At 45.7% G+C, this 19,404-nt stretch overlaps 1 protein-coding gene across 3 annotated transcripts in view; it reads left to right on the top strand.

Moving 5' to 3' along the window:
* The window catches only part of hb (zinc finger protein hunchback), a 108,546-nt gene that overhangs the window by 35,616 nt on the left and 53,526 nt on the right, over positions 1–19,404 (top strand). The window contains exon 1 of one of the 3 annotated variants that reach the window (XM_071665183.1): positions 8,667–9,058. The exons of the other annotated variants lie outside the window; for them this stretch is intronic. The gene's annotated coding sequence lies outside the window, so the exon portion shown is untranslated. Of the gene's footprint in view, positions 1–8,666; positions 9,059–19,404 lie in introns of those variants that run through there. 3 annotated transcript variants of the gene reach the window in all.

Below are 19,404 nucleotides of genomic sequence, written 5' to 3' on the forward strand. Positions count from 1 at the left end.
CTATCCTCGTTAAGCCTCGTTAACACGATTGACCTGATGGTCCAATTGGATTAAATCACATGGGGGGTAGTTAATTACCACGGATCCTACTCCTGTGGTGATGAATACGGGCACTAATGGATGGTGATAACGATGCTTTCATTAGGTTATCATAAGGAATGTAGTTCATGAAAGTAAGAGAATGGTTATCATTGGCCAGACTGATTAGTTACGTCACTGGTTACGTCACTGGTTACGTCACCAGGAACGTCAGTAGTACCAACAGGAACATCAGTAACGTCAGTGGTGCCAACCGAATCATCAGTAACATCGCGTCCTCTGCCACTCTGCTCATCACTCGCCGCCACCCATCACTCGCCACCACCCATCACTCGCCACCCATCACCCGCCACCCATCACCCGCCATCCATCACTCACAACCCATCACCCGCCACCCATCACTCGCAACCCATCACTCGCAATCCATCACCCGCCACCCATAACTTGCCACCCATCACTCGCCACCCATCACCTGCTACCCATCACTCGCCACCCATCACCTGCTACCCATCACTCACAACCCATCACTCGCAACCCATCACCCGCAACCCATCACTCGCCACCCATCACCTGCTACCCATCACTCGCCACCCATCACCTGCTACCCATCACTCGCAAACCCATCACTCACAACCCATCACCTGCTACCCATCACTCGCAAACCCATCACTCACAACCCATCACCCGCAACCCATCACATGCTACCCATCACTCGCCACCCATCACTCGCCACCCATCACCCATCACCTGCCACCCCATCACTAACCACCCATTAACATCCAACCAACTGCCATCCGTAAATGTCATTTTCCCATTAACCTGTACAAAGCGGTGATACAGGAGACGTTGATATAATTATCTAATTATCCCTGTAATTATATTCACAAATTATCATTCCAGTAGAGGTCGCTTCTTCGTCTACTGCGGGCGAAAATCATCATAAACTTCGCATAACTTGGACCATATTAGGGCTACCATTCCTCTAATGTTCATAAGTGTGAGTATCCTACTGCCCCCTTACCATACACATAACATTGTGATGACGATCCTGCAGTAGCATTTTTCTTCCCTCCAATCATTTTCATCTCAGCGTTGATTAACCGATTCGAGAGAAGATTAATAGAATTAATCATTGAATCTTACGAGTGCCGTGGTTGTTGATGGGATTAACATGTTTTGCAGCGATCAATCAGGTACCTTTAATGCAACCTTGATAAAAACACTAATGCATTTACGTCTCAGAATGTCGTATTTACGAGTTGGAATAATAATACGTTCCTGTGGATGTAAATGTTTGATTGAGTCTCACACAACAGCGAGTGATTAAAGGTTTCGTTCCAATAATGAGAAATTTTTGGAAATATTAATATCAAGCAAATACATTATTAAATATCTCACAGGAATATTGTACATCAGTGCGATAATTGGAGGGGGAAGGGTCATTACAGAACATAATTAGGACTTGCTGGGTGTGTACTGTCATTGTAGTTAAGAAACAGTCTTCTCAAATTCAAAATATTGTGTTGCTAGGCGGGCACCACTCGCCATTTTCTGTTGCTCTGTGTTGTCATCCTATCCAGTAGTGTTTCAGCCCGAATTGACCTATTGATGATTTAGGCCATACTTACACGATGTGAGTTGACCCCACCCCCCGATGTGTCTATAAGCCATGCTCACATGATGTGAGTTGATCCCCTGTGTCTATAGACCATGCTCACATGATGTGATCTGACACCCTGTGTCTATAGACCATGCTCACATGATGTGATCTGACACCCTGTGTCTATAGACCATGCTCACATGATGTGATCTGACCCCCTGTGTCTATAGACCATGTTCACATGATGTGATCTGACCCCCTGTGTCTATAGACCATGTTCACATGATGTGGTGTTACGTCACCCTAAACAGCACTGAAAGCAAACCACAGACATGTGAAGTTGGAAGCCACCAGCAATGCCTGTACTGCCCGAGGGGAGACTACAAAACCTTATTCTTTCTCCTGTAACCTTTGATACAGCTAACGTTGCAGCACGGGACTGTAAAGTCTCCTGTACTACTAAGTCATCACTGGTTCGAATCCCTCGTACTTCTTTAGTTTTCCTCTCACTAAATCTATGTGTTCTACATTTTCCTCACCCAGTGTCGTCATGGTATACTTTCTCTACTTCAGGTGGTCAAATACGTGTAGCTCAGATGGCATACCTCCTCAGGTCTTAATGGAAGTATGTATCTGAGCTGGCAACAATCCTAGCTCGCCTGTTTTCTTCTGTGTCTAAACATCTCAAAAAATTTTTTTTTTCTTCCCCTGCCTCTTGGAGACATGCCTTGATGTAGCCCATCCCTCAAAAAGGAGACCGATTTTGACGCCCTCACTCCTCTCTCTCACATCTATCTCCAAACTTCGCAACTTTCCATAACACTTTGTCAAACCCGTTGCCTTGTTTCTGATTGTTACTAGGACTTTACCGTAGCAAGGTCTACTGGTAATCTCTCCTAATGTGAATCATATCCGGTCCCTCCTCCTCCTCCTCTTCCTCCTCCTCTTTCACCTCCTCAAGGATTTTTAGTGAAACTCATTTGCAGCTCTCGACACCCACCCCACATCCCCCCACACAACCCATCCCTCAAAGCATTTGACAGGGTGTGGCAAAATGGCATTTTGCTCTTTTTTGATTTCCTTCTCTCTCTCTCTCTCTCTCTCTCTCTCTCTCTCTCTCTCTCTCTCTCTCTCTCTCTCTCTCTCTCTCTCTCTCTCTCTCTCTCTCTCCAGTCCATGGCATCCCCCCTCCCTCCTTAGTCTGTCTCGTGATGGAAGGGGGGAGGGGGGGGGCTACGTCACCCAAAATCTTAAGAACAAAATATACTTAACAACAAAAATATAGCTTCGTCTCTTCGATGTATATCAACTGACTGTTATATTTCTCTCTTGTGTCTCCCCTGATGATGTGATTATTACACGAAAGTGCACTTGGGAACTTTTCGTGTTTCATTTTCCCCGTGGACTCATAGAAATATATATATATATATATATATATATATATATATATATATATATATATATATATATATATATATATATATATATATATACATATTCATTTATTTCTTTTATTATACTTTGTCGCTGTCTCCCGCGTTAACGAGGTAGCACAAGAAAACAGACGAAAGAATATATATATATATATATATATATATATATATATATATATATATATATATATATATATATATATATATATATATATGTATATAAAGACATGTTACATATGTACAAGGTTAAGAGACGGGACAACACGAGTGTAAAACTCTCTCCCCGTAACACACACACATATTCCAGCACAACTCCCCGCCTCTCCCACACTCTCCCCGTAGAGGAATATGACCAGAAAGACCACAGTTCTCTATGGTGAGAGCCAAGGAAGAGGCGCCCATCTTGTAGTGCGAGCGTGTGGGCGTGGAGCGCAAGACGTGTGGCACGCCCACTTGTTGCTGAGTTGGCAGTGTGTGTGTGTGAGGGGAGAGAGAGAGAGAGAGAGAGAGAGAGAGAGAGAGAGAGAGAGAGAGACAGTGTGTGTGTGTTGGCCTCCCCAGTCTCAGCGGCGGTGGTAGGTCGGTAGGTAGGTAGCTGTGGTGGCTGTGGTGAAATGTGACAGGTGGTTTATGGTGATGTGAGCAATAAGGTGATGTTCCCATTTGGAGCTACCGCAGTGGTAGTGTGGGTAACGGGGATGTTTAGAGGGTGAGGTATATGATGAAGTACTGGTCAAAGGTATTCTTAAAAGTGTGAGGAAGTCATTGTCCTGTCGCTACCACCACCACCACCACAGTTATCAATGCGGGTTAATGTGGATCACTTGGTCCGTTCCAGTCCACCAAGTCCTATGATGGTCCTCTGGTCGGAATGGACTGGACGAGAGACAGACACTTACATTACCCTGTTGGTGTGCTGGACCAGCCGGGAAGTGGCCTCTCCAACAGCTGTGGTAGGGAAGTAGCCGCTCTAAGCTGTGGTAGGGAAGTGGCCCGTTTCAGTAGCTGTGGTAGGAAAGTAGCCGCTCTAAAAAGCTGTGGTAGGGAAGTGGCCGTTTCAGTAGCTGTGGTAGGAAAGTAGCCGTTCTAAGCTATGGTAGGGAAGTAGCCGTTCTAAGCTGTGGTAGGGAAGTAGCTGCTCCAGCAGCTGTCGTAGGGTAGTAGCCGTTCTAAGCTGCGGTAGGGAAGTAGCCGCTCGAACAGCTGTGGTAGGGAAGTAGCTGCTCCAGCAGCTGTGGTAGGTAAGTAGCCTCTCCAGCAGCTGTGGCAGGGAAGTAGCCACTCCATCAGCTGTGGTACACTTGTAAGACAGAACATTCTGCTCTCGTACATGACCCGTGGTGGCGGTCGTGGTGTGTGAAGAGGGCATCATCAGAGCTTTTCGTGTCTGTGTGGGTCATTTCAGCCTTAGGGGGTCCCACTTTGCAAGCTGTGGTGCGGTATGGGGTCAAGGAGCCACCGCGGGCTGTGGTAGGGCGTGCGGAGACTCCCCACCCCTGTCTCCTAAGCACCCCATGTTGGGAGTGTAATAACACTCCCCACCTCTTCCGCCGCCGCCGCCCCTCCGCCCCAAGTCTCCTAAGCACCCCATGTTGGGAGTGTAATAACACAGCAGCACCGCAGATGCTGTGGTGCGGGAGGTTCTCGGGAAAACACACACACATAGCCCTCCCACACCACCACACCCACATCTCCCCACTGGCAGGGCTGTGGTTAAGATCTGGGCGGTATCACAATCTTCTAGTGGCTGTGGCAGAGCCCCGCCACCACTACCACCACCAGCATCCCCCTCCTCCTCGACCTCCTCCTCCTCCTCGACCTCCTCCGACGACGACGACGACCACAGTTGGCTTTCGTTAAAAGTGTGGGTGGGACAGTAGCTTCCTCACGGGTGTGTTTGAGAGAGAGAGAGAGAGAGAGAGAGAGAGAGAGAGAGAGAGAGAGAGAGAGAGAGAGAGAGAGAGAGAGACGCATCCAACCAGCCAGCTCCCCCGTCCCTCACACACACACACACACACACACACGCACCTCTCCCTCCCCTCTCTGGAGGAGGTATGGCAAGCAAGGGTGGGGTCAGGGGGTGGAGGAGGAGGAGGAGGAGTGGATGAGGAGGAGGCGGAGGAGGAGGAGGAGGAGGGAGTAGGCAGCTGGAGGGAGGGCTAGCCAACAATAGGGTGGTCAGTAGAGCCCCAGTTTCACCCAAAACCAGAGTGACCGTCGCTCACACACCATTGTCGTCTGGGGTACGCCAAGATCAGACTATTTTTACCCTGTTTACACCGCTGGTCGTTTTGTTCTACGACAATTTCATTTTTCCTTTTTTTTTTTTTTTACTCCTCCACTTCCCCGTCGTTAACCGGTACTCCGTTGCGTTATATAGTCGGTCGTCAACGACGCAAGCACGTCGTATGAAATAACGCAGACCCACTGCATTAATCGAGATCTAATTAGTCATTCGTTTATCTCTCTCTCTCTCTCTCTCTCTCTCTCTCTCTCTCTCTCTCTCTCTCTCTCTCTCTCTCAAGACGATCTTTCAAATTCATTTTCATAATGTTCCGGTTTAGCTGATGATCCTCGGTCTTTACCCGGACACAGACAGACAGGGTGGCTTGTCCTCACTAGTATTTTGATAATGCTCCCTTGTATATCAATAATGCTCCCTTGTATATTAATAATGCTCCCTTGTATATCAATAATGCTCGCTTGTATTCTCATAATGCTCCCTTGTATTTTAATAATGCTCCCTTGTATATCAATAATGCTCGCTTGTATTCTCATAATGCTCCCTTGTATTTTAATAATGCTCCCTTGTATATCAATAATGCTCGCTTGTATTCTCATAATGCTCCCTTGTATTTTAATAATGCTCCCTTGTATATCAATAATCCTCCCTTGTATTCTCATAATGCTCCCTTGTATTTAATAATGCTCCCTTGTATTTTAATAATGCTCCCTTGTATTTTAATAATGCTCCCTTGTATATCAATAATGCTCCCTTGTATTCTCATAATGCTCCCTTGTATTTTGATAATGCTCCCTTGTATCTTAATAATGCTCCCTTGTATTCTCATAATGCTCCCTTGTATATCAATCATGCTCCCTTGTATCTTAATATTACTCCCTTGTATTCTCATAATGCTCCCTAGTATTTAACTAATGCTCCCTAGAGTTTTCTACGATACCTAGTATTTAATAATGCTTCCTGGTATTTGATAATACTACCTGTTTTTTACTAATGCCACTTACTATTTTACTAGTGCTCCTTGGTATTCAATAAGGCTGCCTAGTTTTGACGAATGCTTCCTAGTACGTTTTTAGTGCTCCCTAGTACTCAATAATGCTACCTAGTACTTACTAAACCTTCTAAGTGTGTCACTAAGCCTTCCTTGTATTTTTGATAATGCTGCCTAGTATTTTACTAGTGTTTCTTGGCATTTTGTTAATGCTTCCTAGTACGTTTTTAGTGCCTCTAGTACTCAATAATGCTACCTAGTACTTACTAAAGCTTCTCGGTGTGTCATTAAGCCTTCCTTGTACTTTTGATAATGCTGCCTAGTATTTTACTAGTGTTTCTTAGCATTTTGTTAATGCTTCCTAGTACTGCAATAATGCTCCTTAGTGTGTGTGTGTGTGTGTGTGTGTGTGTGTCCTCCTCCAAAACCTCTGGACTGACCTGGCCCTTAGTGCACAAAAAAAATAAAAGCCTTCACGTCACTCTCTTACCCCAGCGCGGCACGCGAGCTGCGTCTTGGTAAACACAAGCGGACGGGACGCGCAGCAAAATCTCAACCATTAAAAAGTTTTTTTTCCCTTGATCACTTCCTTTCCAACTTGCTGTATACAGCCTCCTGGTCTCTCTCTCTCTCTCTCTCTCTCTCTCTCTCTCTCTCTCTCTCTCTCTCTCTCTCTCTCTCTCTCTCTCTCTCAATTTACAAATTCATGATTATCTTTGCACGAGCGCTCCGATCAGCGCTGAGTAATTTGGGAGTGAGATATGTAAGGATCGTCTCTCGAACAGCATGATTATATCGGCGATTCAACTTTTTCTGGCGTTTGATTTAGTAGACGTGAGCGCGTCCGGTGGGAGCACACAAGCGCGTGTTTGTAAGTTAGATGAATGTAATTACAGTCCCCGTGGCAGCCTTCTCTGTGTGGGAGGGTCGAGTCATTTTTCAGGGTAGTAAGTTGGGGTCATCTGTGTTTGTGTGGGGTAGTGGGGTCATCTGTGTGTGGGTAGTGGGATCATTGTTTTTTGTTGGGTATGGGGTATCTTGTGTGGGGTATGGGGTCACTATTTTGGGGAGGGGGGTATTTTGTGGGGTAGTGGGGGTCCAGGTGGGGTAGTGGGGTCTCTATGTGGGGGGGTGTGGGGATTATGTGGGGGGGTGTGGGGTCTCGGGGTTTGGGGGGAGTGGGGCCTTTGTGTGGGGTTTGGGGTATTAGGGGGGGAGTGGGGTATCTTGTGGGGGGGGTGTGGGGTCATTTTTTGTGGGGTGGGGGCTCGGTTGGGGTTTTTCATCTATTGGGGGAAAAAAAAAATGGGGTATTTTTTGGGGGAGGGGGGCCCAGGGGGGAGGGGGGCCCGGGGGGTGGGGGGTCATTTGTGTGGGGGGGGGCTTAGGGGGGGGGAGGGGGTACGGGGGGTGGGGAGGGGGCATCCCTTTTTTTTATTTCTCGTTTTGGGGGGGGTTTTATGGGGGCATCTTTTTTTTTTTTAAAATGTTGGGGGAGGGTGGGGGTTTTAAATCTTTTTTGGGGGTGTGGGGGGTCCCATCATTTTTGGTAGGGGGGTCATCTGGGGGGTTTTGGGAGTTGGGGGGCCATCGGTGTTTGTGGGGTGGGGGATCTTGGGGGGGAGTGGGGCATTGTGTTTGGGGGTATGGGGGGATTGTTTTGGGGGGGGGTCCTGTTTTGTGGTGGGAAGGGGGGACTGGGGGTTTGGGGGGGTGGGGTAGGGGGGTTTTAGTGTGGGGAGTTGGGGTCCGGGTTTTGGGGTGGGAGGGGGCCGGGGGGTTGGGGGGGGGTATTAAAGGGGTGTGGGGGGAGGGGGTTTTTGGGTTTTGGGGGGGGGGTTGGGGGTAATCTTTTTTTTTTTTTTTTTGGCGCGATTTCTGTACAGCATTGGAATTTTGCTGCGTCAGATTTGTGCCGCGTCATCACCACACCGCTTATGAGGCTTGTAAATACAACCTTTTAACATCTCTGTGGGTTGTGGGGCTGTACCCAAAGTCGTACCGTACGGATCCATCTCTGGAAATGAGGGCCAATTACAACTCCTTCCAATAACAAAGTTTAAAGCTTCCCCATTTAATATAATTATTATATATATATATAAAAATATTATATAATAATATATATAAAAATAATTATATATATCGGGATTTCTACTTTATATATCACAAATTGTCATTAATAACAGTTCGTATTGTGAAATGAATCGGTGGCATTCACAGTGTGGTGTGGTCAAAGGCCATGCACAGATTTCCATGTTTCCCAGCAGTACACAGAGAGAGCGCGGGGGTAGAGTGTGTGTGTGTGGCGGCGGAGGGCGGGTGTACTGTGTGTGTGTGTGGTGAGGGAGCGGTGCAGTACGGGCCTGGGTTCTCATCCGCAGGTTGGTGGCAGCTGAGGTCACGGGAGTGGCGCGCGGTGTGTGTGTGTGTGTGTGTGCGAGGGAGGCGGCAGCGGTCACTCCCGCCGCAGTCGTCGCCCAGTCGTGAGGGAGGGTACACACGCACCTCTCCGTGACTCAGCTGCTCGCTGGCTCACTCCGGGCCAGGACTGACCCAGGCCGCGCCATCCCCCCCTCTCCATTCGTTCTCCCACTAGTGACTCCTCTGTGCCCAGGGATTGTTTTTTTGGAAAAGCGTATGTACGAGGAAAAGGTACACAAGTGTGACGTGATTTACAGCAACATGGTGAGGTGTCTGTGCTAGCGACGTTGCCCCCCCCACCCCAACACAACCGCAAGGATTTGTTTACATTGGTAAGTCAATTTGTTCCTTGAGTCATCACGGGGCTCTTGAGGTAGAAGCAAGCCCTTCAGCCTAGGTGGGTGTGGGGTCTATGCAGAAGAAACCCCCCCTTTTTTTCGTCTTATTAGAGTAGTATTTTATAGTATCGTAGTTTTAGTAGGTGTCCAACAAGTGCTTATTTAAGTCACAGTAAATCGTACTTAAAGTACTGGGCATTTACGTGTCGCATCGTATTTCATGACCTCCATAAGGATATATAATTTATTTTTGTCGCTATCTCCCGCGTTAGCGAGGTAGCGCTAGGAAAAAGACGAAAGAATGGCCCAACCCATCCACATACACACACCCACACACACACCCATTATATATATATACCGCAAGGATAATTTCCAAGGTAACGTCTCAATTTCAAATATAAAATCTAGCGATGTATTACTCTGTAATTAGCTCGTACTTTTGATTAGAATAATTGCAAGACACTAAAATAGGTTTGCGAACCCCAGGAGGCTGTGGGTGTACGACTGGTGATGAAGGCTGATAGCGGTGGGTATAAAGATGCCTCACCCTCCTTTATTGGCGATAGTATAGCGAACTGGTGTATCGCAGCCACTGTGATGATATGCAGTGCGTGTGTGCTACAGCTCTACCACCCACTGTGGTATAAGCGGTGGGGGGTGTGTACACTGCAGCTCTACCACCCCACTGTGGTATAAGCGGTAGGGAAGTGTACACTGCAGCTCTACCACCCCACTGTGGTATAAGCGGTGGGGAAGTGTACACTGCAGCTCTACCACCCCACTGTGGTATAAGCGGTGGTGGTGTGTGTACACTGCAGCTCTACAACCCACTGTGGTGGTGGTGGACGGTGGATGCAGTCATTCCCTCACACCCCCTCACAGTCGCTTGTATTCGTGGTACATCATAGTCGCAACCTGGGATATCGTCTCGTACGAACACCCGTACCTCAGAAAGATTGAGCGGAGGCATCGTGCGCAGGCGCGCAGTGCGCCAGCAGGGACTTGTTCAGTTACCCAGAGTTTCTAGGAGGAACTAGAGGGTCAGCTTAGGTATGGAGACGCCTTAGATCTGTGGTCAGCTTAGATGTAAGGTCAGCTAAGGCATAGGGGTCAGGGTAGGTCTGGGTTTAGCTTAGGTATGGTGTCCGCTAAGGTATAAGGTCATTTTAGGTCCAGCGCCAGCTTAGATGTAGGGTCAGCTAAGGTATAGGGTCATTTTAGGTCCAGCGCCAGCTTAGATGGAGGGTCAGCTAAGGTATAGGGTCAGTTTAGGTCCAGCGCCAGCTTAGATGTAGGGTCAGCTAAGGTATAGGGTCATTTTAGGTCCAGCGCCAGCTTAGATCTAGGGTCAGCTTAGGTCTGGGGGGGTCAGCTTAGAGAAGAATCGCTCTAGGTGTCGGAGGTAGAGAGGGGCCTGGATGTGCCCACTTCTCGATGGCAGGGATAAATTTAAACCAAACCCTGCAGGAAATGCCCCAACACCTGATTGTTTATAACAAGGTTTTATAACATGAGATTCCAAGGCTGTATCCACATTTTCTGTGTGGTCGTTCCAACCTACTGTATGGAAGACTATGTAATGTAGCTTATGTAATGAACCAGTTTTGTAACGATGTATGTCCTGAATAGCAACCCACTGTAGTCGGACTCAGACCCCTCATTTTGAACCCCCCTGTAATCCTGAACCCTCATTTTGACCCCCCCTGTAATCCCTTTTGCGCTGCCGCTCACAGGATGAGCATGGGGGTCCACAATATAAACTTGGCTTTGATACCGGCACAAATCAAGTCGGTCGAAGGCATCAATTAATCCACCCATGTATGACAGACACTCGTTGAGGATGTTTCTATATTGGAAGCCTCTAATAAATCATTACAGAAATAATGAGCGGAGGAGCACCTTATCGTAATGAGTAATTCCATAGTTTACTAATTAACCCAGACCCTGCGACAGCCGACCACGGCGACGATGCTTTCGAGTGTATTAAATGTATTCGTAACTTCATATTCGTTTGATCAATTCCTGGTAGGGAAATCCTCGGTGCGCCAGGGAAATATATACATGTGAACCCCGTCATCCACCTCTCGATTTTCCTTCAGGAGTAAATCACACCTCCTGTAGCCGTAGATATTTCTACTACAAACTCCTGTAGGTACAGCAGAACATTCTACCTACAGCGTCAAGCATAAGACGCGCGTTTAGCGGTAGAGGACGCAGCTTAAAAGTCGTCAGGATGGTGTATACACACAGCACCAGCTGTAGCGCGGGTGGATCCTGTGCTAGCGACGCCTCCTCCGGAGTGGTTACGTGTTGTCTTGAGTGTAAGACGTGCCGTGACGCACTCCTGTAAGGGGAGAAGCCAGCAGGGTCCTAGTGTGCCGGCCACCTACCGCAGCTCGCCGCAGCTGTAATTCGTCAAGTTCCGCGGCACTGTGCAATGCGAGAGGACCGAGGTGCGCACGATATATAAGAGGTCAAGAAGACATCCTGGTGCCTGTCTCTCGCAAGCATTACAGAGGTCTGGTTGAGGCATGGCGCTCTCTGCTAACCACAAGGTATGAGCGATCGCTATATACGCTACAGAATATCTATTGAACGACATCGCTGAATGGCGCTCTCTTGGTAACTACGAGGTAAATACGCTGCAGAATATGTCATGAATTACAGTGCTGGATGCGTGATTAGGTTTCAGTTATTGTCTGCGTCGGCATCGCTTCACGTGCCACGACCATCACCACCTCTAAACACCGAGCGGAAATGTTAATAATATGTACTAATTCAAACAGCAAGAGACTAAGGGGGAAGCCCTGACGCATCTGTTGGTCATGGTGGTATAACATCTCTTCGTTTTGATTCTCCGCATCTAGCATTAGGAAGAGATGCCACCTCTCCTGCGCTACCTCAGCGTAATGCAACACCAGGGTTACTTAACCTTCCCCCCAAACCACACTTTGTATAGCCAGCTTCACGGTCCTTTAAGTTTCTCGTATGTCAATGATGAATCAGCGAAGTGGGCTGTTTTTTTTCTCATGTTTTCGGTCGTTTGAAATACATTATTAGAGATGTAAGACTGGGTGGCTGCGCGTTCCTTCCCCCTAGTACCTGGCATAGGCTAGGGTGTGTGTGTGCGTGTGCAAGGTTAAGAGACGAGGCAACACGAGTGTAAAACTCTCTCCCCGTAACAACACAGACTGTAATCGTTGTCGAGGGCTGTGTCCTCAACGCTACACGAAGGATGGCATGCCACACCAGACCACTTGGTCCTTCCGAAGTTGCTTGCGATGGTGGGAGACCAGATACCGATAGATTAAAGCGACAACAGCAGAAGGGCATGCAAAAGAGAATACAATACTCCGGTATCGCTTCTAATCCTGTATCTTACTATGGTTCCGTTCTTCATAGATTTTACTGCTTGTGTGCGCGAAAGGGATCCATCTGTCTTCTTGGCTCGCCTCTGTGTCCTCAGCCTCAACTGTATACACTGGACATTGTGGTATTATATCAGGTGACTTAGGAGAGATCTCTCGGGGTCTCCTCTCCTACCAAGCAAGACCTAGCCAATGGTCTTGGGGTCTACCCCATCGGGGTCGTGGTAACCACACACACACATTACCTCATGCCATCATGACTGCCAGTTCACTGCCCGCCGTTGCCCTCCGCTGGCCCACCACAACCATTAACCACCTGGATGACACCGTGGTCCACAACACCGTGGTCCACAACCCAGTGGTCCTCAACACCGGTCCATAACACTGGTGGTCCACACCACAACGGACAAATATATATATTTTTTTTTTTTAATTTTCCAAAAGAAGGAACAGAGAAGGGGGCCAGGTGAGGATATTCCCTCAAAGGCCTAGTTCTCTGTTTTTAACGCTACCTCGCTAACGCGGGAAATGGCTAATAGTTTGAAAGAAAAAAGAAAAAAAAATATAAATATATATATATATATATATATATATATATATATATATATATATATATATATATATATATATATATATATAGTAGTGCTAACGGTGTCGGAAGAGCATTATACTAGTATTAGCAGTATCAGGAGGGCATTATACTAGTACTAGCAGTATCAGGAGAGCATTATGACAGTACTAGCAGTATCAGGAGAGCATTATACTAGTACTAGCAGTATCAGGAGAGCATTATACTAGTACTAGCAGTATCAGGAGAGCATTATACTAGTACTAGCAGTATCAGGAGAGCATTATGTCAGTACTAGCAGTATCAGGAGAGCATTATGTCAGTACTACCAGTATCAGGAGAGCATTATGACAGTACTAGCAGTATCAGGAGATCATTATGACAGCACTAGCAGTATCAGGAGATCGTAATGACAGTACTAGCAGTGTCAGGAGAGCATTATGTCAGTACTACCAGTATCAGGAGATCATTATGTCAGTACTAGCAGTATCAGGAGAGCATTATGACAGTACTAGCTGTATCAGATCATTATGACAGTACTAGTAGTATCAGGAGAGCATTATGTCATTATTAGCAGTATCAGGAGAATATTATGACAGTACTAGCAGTATCAGGAGAGCATTATGACAGTACTAGCAGTATCAGGAGAGCATTATGTCAGTACTAGCAGTATCAGGAGAGCATTATGTCAGTACTAGCAGTATTATGAGAGTATTATGTCAGTACTAGCAGTATCAGGAGAGCATTATGATAGTACTAGCAGTGTCAGGAGAGCATTATGACAGTACTAGCAGTACTGGTAGTGTAGTATATAGCGTATTGGAAGAGCATTATAATCTCTAGCAGTATTAGGAGAGCATTAAAACAGTTCTAGCGGTATTAGCAGAGTATTATAGCCACTAATAGCATCAGGAAAGCATTATGATGACTAGCAATATCAGGAGTGCATTGCAATAGTGCTTGGTGTAGCAGGAGAGCATTGTAATCGAGTTAGCGATATCAGGAAAGTATCATAACCGAGTTAGCGGTATCAGGAAAGCATTATAACCGAGTTAGCGGTATCAGGAGAGCATTTTAGCACTACTAGTGGTATCAGGAGAGCATTTCAACTACTAGCGGTATCAGGAGAGCATTTTAGCACTACTAGTGGTATCAGGAGAGCAATTTGATAACACTAGCTGTATCAGGAGAGCATTTTAGCACTACTAGTGGTATCAGGAGAGCATTTCAACTACTGGCGGTATCAGGAGAGCATTATTACAGCCTTAGCGGTATCAGGAGAGCATTATTACAGTCTCAGCGGTATCTGGAGAGCATTATTATAATACTAGCGGCATCAGGAGAGCATATTAACAAAGCTAGTGGTATGAGGCGAGTTCTATAACTTAACTAGAGGTATCCAAGAACGTTATAATAGAGAGAGCTGTATCAGGAGAGCATTATTATATTACTAGGAGTATTAGAAGAGCATTGTAACTACTAACGGTATCAGGAAAGCATTATTATAGTACTAAAAATGTTGGAGAGCATTATAACAATTTTTGCGGTATCAGGAGAGCAATATTATAGTATCAGAAGTATTAGGAGAGCATTATAACAACCAGCGGTATCAGGAGAATATTATCATATTGCTAGAAATATTAGGAGAGTATTATAACAATTCTGGTGGTATCAGGAAAGCATAATTATAGTACTAGGAGTATTAGGAGCGTATTATAAAAATTCTAACAGTATCAGGAGAGCATTATTATATTACTAGAAATATTAGGAGAGTATTATAACAGTTTTAGCGGTATCAGAAGAGCAATATTATAGTGCTAGAAGTATTAGTAGAGCATTATAACTACTGACGGTACCAGGAAAGCATTATTATAGTACTAGGAGTATTAGGAGAGCTTTATAACAACTACCGATACCACGAGAACATTATTATATTACGGTAAGTATTAGGAGAGTATTATAACAATTCTAGTGGTATCAGGAGAGCAATATTATAGTACTAGAAGTATTAAGAAAGCATTATAACTACTTACGATATCAGGAGAGCAATATTATAGTACTATAAGTATTAGGAGAGCTTTATAACTACTGACGGTATCAGGAGAGCATTATCATAGTACTAGGAGTATCAGGAGAGCATTATAACTAGATGTATCAGGAGAACATTATTAAAGTACTAGGAGTATTAGGAGAGCATTATAGCAACTAACGGTATCAGGAGAGCAATATTATAGTACTAGGAGTATTAGGAGAGTATTATGAATACTGACGGTATCAGGAAAGCAATATTATAGTAATAGAAGTATTAGGAGAGCATTATAGTAACTCTAGCGGTATCAGGAGAGCAATAGTATAGTACTAGGAGTATTAGGAGAGTATTATGAATACTGACGGTATCAGGAAAGCAATATTATATTACTAGAAGTATTAGGAGAGTATTATAGTAACTCTAGCGGTATCAGGAGAGCACTATTATAGTACTAAGAGTATTAGGAGAGCATTATGAATACTGACGGTATCAGGAAAGCATAATCATAGTACTAGAAGTATTAGGAGAGTATTATAGTAACTCTAGCGGTATCAGGAGAGCAATATGGGAGCCTTAGAAGGGATGTGTTGCTGGCTGTTCCGTGGTGTAAGAGGAGCACTTGTGAGAGCTTCAAGTCACACGTAACACTGGGCATTAGGTAACAGCATTGTTGGAGGTAAGTCACAGTAACGTAACAAGACGAGTAACGCTGTGACTGCTCCTTGGCGTTAGAGGAACACCGAAGGACTTTACGATCATCAGGAACTGCCACAATCAGTAGCAGCTGCATGGTATCAGTGTTCCGTGGCAAGTACAAGGTATCAGGGACGCTCTGTAGCAGCTGCATGGTATCAGTGTTCCGTGGTAACTTCAAGGTATCAGGGACGCTCAGTAGCAGCTGCATGATATCAGTGTTCCGTGGGAAGTACAAGGTATCAGGGACGCTCAGTAGCAGCTGCATGGTATCAGTGTTCCGTGGTAACTTCAAGGTATCAGGGACGCTCTGTAGCAGCTGCATGGTATCAGTGTTCCGTGGCAAGTACAAGGTATCAGGGACGCTCTGTAGCAGCTGCATGGTATCAGTGTTCCGTGGTAACTTCAAGGTATCAGGGACGCTCAGTAGCAGCTGCATGATATCAGTGTTCCGTGGGAAGTACAAGGTATCAGGGACGCTCAGTAGCAGCTGCATGATATCAGTGTTCCGTGGGAAGTACAAGGTATCAGGGACGCTCTGTAGCAGCTGCATGATATCAGTGTTCCGTGGGAAGTACAAGGTATCAGGGACGCTCTGTAGCAGCTGCATGGTATCAGTGTTCCGTGGGAAGTACAAGGTATCAGGGGCGCTCAGTAGCATTTGCATAGTATCAGGAGTGTTCCGTGGCAAGTACAAGGTATCAGGGGCGCTCTGTGGTAACTACAAGGTATGAGGAGCGCTCTGTGGTAATTTCAAGGTATCAGGGACATCCTTTGGTAACTACAAGGTATGAGGAGCGCTCTGTGGTAATTTCCAAGTATCAGGGACGCTCTATGGTAACTACAAGGTATGAGGAGCGCTCTGTGGTAATTTCCAGGTATCAGGGACGCTCTGTGGTAAATACAAGGTATCAGGGACGCTCTGTGGTAAATACAAGGTATCAGGGACGCTCTGTGGTAAATACAAGGTATCAGGGACGCTCTGTGGTAAATACAAGGTATCAGGGACGCTCTGTGGTAAATACAAGGTATCAGGGACGCTCTGTGGTAAATACAAGGTATCAGGGACGCTCTGTGGTAAATACAAGGTATCAGGGACGCTCTGTGGTAAATACAAGATATCAGGGACGCTCTTTGGTAAATATAAGGTATCAGTAGCGCTCTGTGGTAACTATAAGGTATCAGGAGCGCTGTATGGTAATTATAAGGTATCAGGAGCGTTCTGTGGTAACTATAATGTATCAGGGGCGCTCTGTGGTAACTGAAAGGTATCAGGAGCGCTGTATGGTAACTATAAGGTATTAGGGGCGCTCTATGGTAACTAAAAGGTATCAGGGACGTTCTGTGGTAACTAAAAGGTATCAGGGATATTCTGCGGTAACTAAAAGATATCAGGGACGCTCTGTAGTAACTACAAGGTATCAGGAGCGTTGTATCGTAACTATAAGGTATAAGGGGCGCTCTGTGGTAACTATAAGGTATAAGGGGCGCTCTGTGGTAACTATAAGGTATAAGGGGCGCTCTGTGGTAACTATAAGGTATAAGGGGCGCTCTGTGGTAACTATAAGGTATAAGGGGCGCTCTGTGGTAACTATAAGGTATAAGGGGCGCTCTGTGGTAACAAGGTATAAGGGGCGCTCTATAGTAACTGCAAGGTATCAGGAGCGCTGTATGGTAACTAAAAGGTATAAGGGCCGTTCTGTGGTAATCATAAGGTATCAGGGACGCTCTATGGCAGTTGTCGGGTGCGAGGTCTTATAGGACGTGTGTGTGTGCGTATGTACGTGTGTGTCTGTGTGTATGTACGTGTGTGTGTGTGTGTGTGTGTGTGTGTGTGTGGAACAGGATATATGCGGTGGATTACTGTGGCAAACTGCTATTCTGAAGGTGTTGTGGGAAACAAGTGATTTCCACGAATAATAAGGAGTTCTAGACGTTTATACTTGTATGTAAGTCTTATTGATGATTTTATTTAGTTGGTTCAAGTCTTATTGATGAATTCATTTAACTGGTTCAAAGTCTTATTGATGATTTCATTTAGCTGGTTCAATAGAATCTGGCGTCTCACTTGGCAATCTCGTAGTCTTTTTGGCTTCGCAATTTTTCTTTACCTTAGGACAATGTGACCATCTTCGTGGCGAAAGATATCTCTTTTTCTCTTCCTTTTTCTTTCTCTCCTCCTCTCCCATGATGGTGGTGTTTTTTGTTTTTTTTCGGCACCGGTTCGATGCCGTAGATGAGTTATGTTTAATTCCAATTCTCAGTGAGAGTCTCTGGGGTGTTGGGGGAAGGGGATGGAGGGTGTTAAAGAGAGCGTGAGATACTTATATTAATTAATGGTATACTATAATGCTCATGGTACTAGCTCTATCATGCTCTCGTTGTTCATGATATACTATTTTTCAACACCTCCACTCCCTCACACCTGCCTTCTGCTTTGATTCTCAGCTACGCTTCCAGTTGCGTTTATATATATATTGCTTAAGTCTAACAGAAAGATCCTTACCAGTCTGACCAACATAAAATTTATCACAATTTCCACAAGGCACTTTATAGATGCATCCAAGAGAATATTCTGGTGAAATGCTGATTAAGATATTCTTTATATATATATATATATATATATATATATATATATATATATATAGTTTTGAACTCCTCTGAAGTGCGTTCGGCGTCCGGTAGCGCTGTCTGTAACACAGTCTCTTTTACAGCTGCGTTCTACTCCGATTCTGAACTCCCTACAGCAGCGATGTACTGTAATTCTGAAAGCTTGTCCCGTGGCTGTAACGTGATGTTAAGTTCCTAGCCAACACGGCTGTAATGTAATTCAAACACCCATCCAAGCATCGCTGTACCGCGGTACAGAACCGCTCCAGCAGCGCAATACTGCAAAAGTATTTGAATTACTGCCAAGCTAAAAGAAAAAGAAAAAGGAAATGGAACTTTGTTTAAGAATCATTTTAACATTATTCTAAAGTCCTGAATGTCATTTTCCGTCAAGAGAGAGAGAGAGAGAGAGAGAGAGAGAGAGAGAGAGAGAGAGAGAGAGAGAGAGAGAGAGAGAGAGAGAAATTTGTAATGCTATGTTCAGTGTTGCTGTTGAATTGACATGTTAGATTTTTGCATTTCAATCTGTTACAGCGTCCGTGATCCACAAGATTACATTGCATTGAATTTACAATGTTTTCATCTCGTAGTTGCTCGAAGGACGCTGAGTGAGGGAGCGGCCGATGGCCTGCGTTGAAACATCACTTTTGACTTGATAGATATGGAAGTTCCACTGATGTTCCAGATCCACTGATGTTCCAGACTGTCACAGTCAGGGTTTGTTGCCTGGATCCTCCTCATCCACACCCACGTACACCAGGGCTCCAAGGACGAGGCCAGGACGTGTGTGTGTGTGTGTGTGTGTGTGTGTGTGTGTGTGTGTGTGTGTGTGTGTGTGTGTGTGTGTGTCAGAGCTCTCGAGGATTGGTGGACGGAGAGATAGGTAGACCCCATGCCAGACGCGTCGCAAGGCACGACGCCCCTCTCTTCCATGAGCGGTTGTCGTCCAGCAATACGACTGTCGGAAAGGTGCACACACACACACACATGGGGGGCCAGTGTTGTTGTACTAATGTCCACACAAGGGGGCGGTGAGGTCAGCGATCAGTGCGTCACATGAGGGGTCATGCGA

The sequence above is a fragment of the Panulirus ornatus genome, chromosome 9 (assembly GCF_036320965.1).
Source record: "Panulirus ornatus isolate Po-2019 chromosome 9, ASM3632096v1, whole genome shotgun sequence".
Lineage (NCBI taxonomy): Eukaryota > Metazoa > Arthropoda > Malacostraca > Decapoda > Palinuridae > Panulirus > Panulirus ornatus.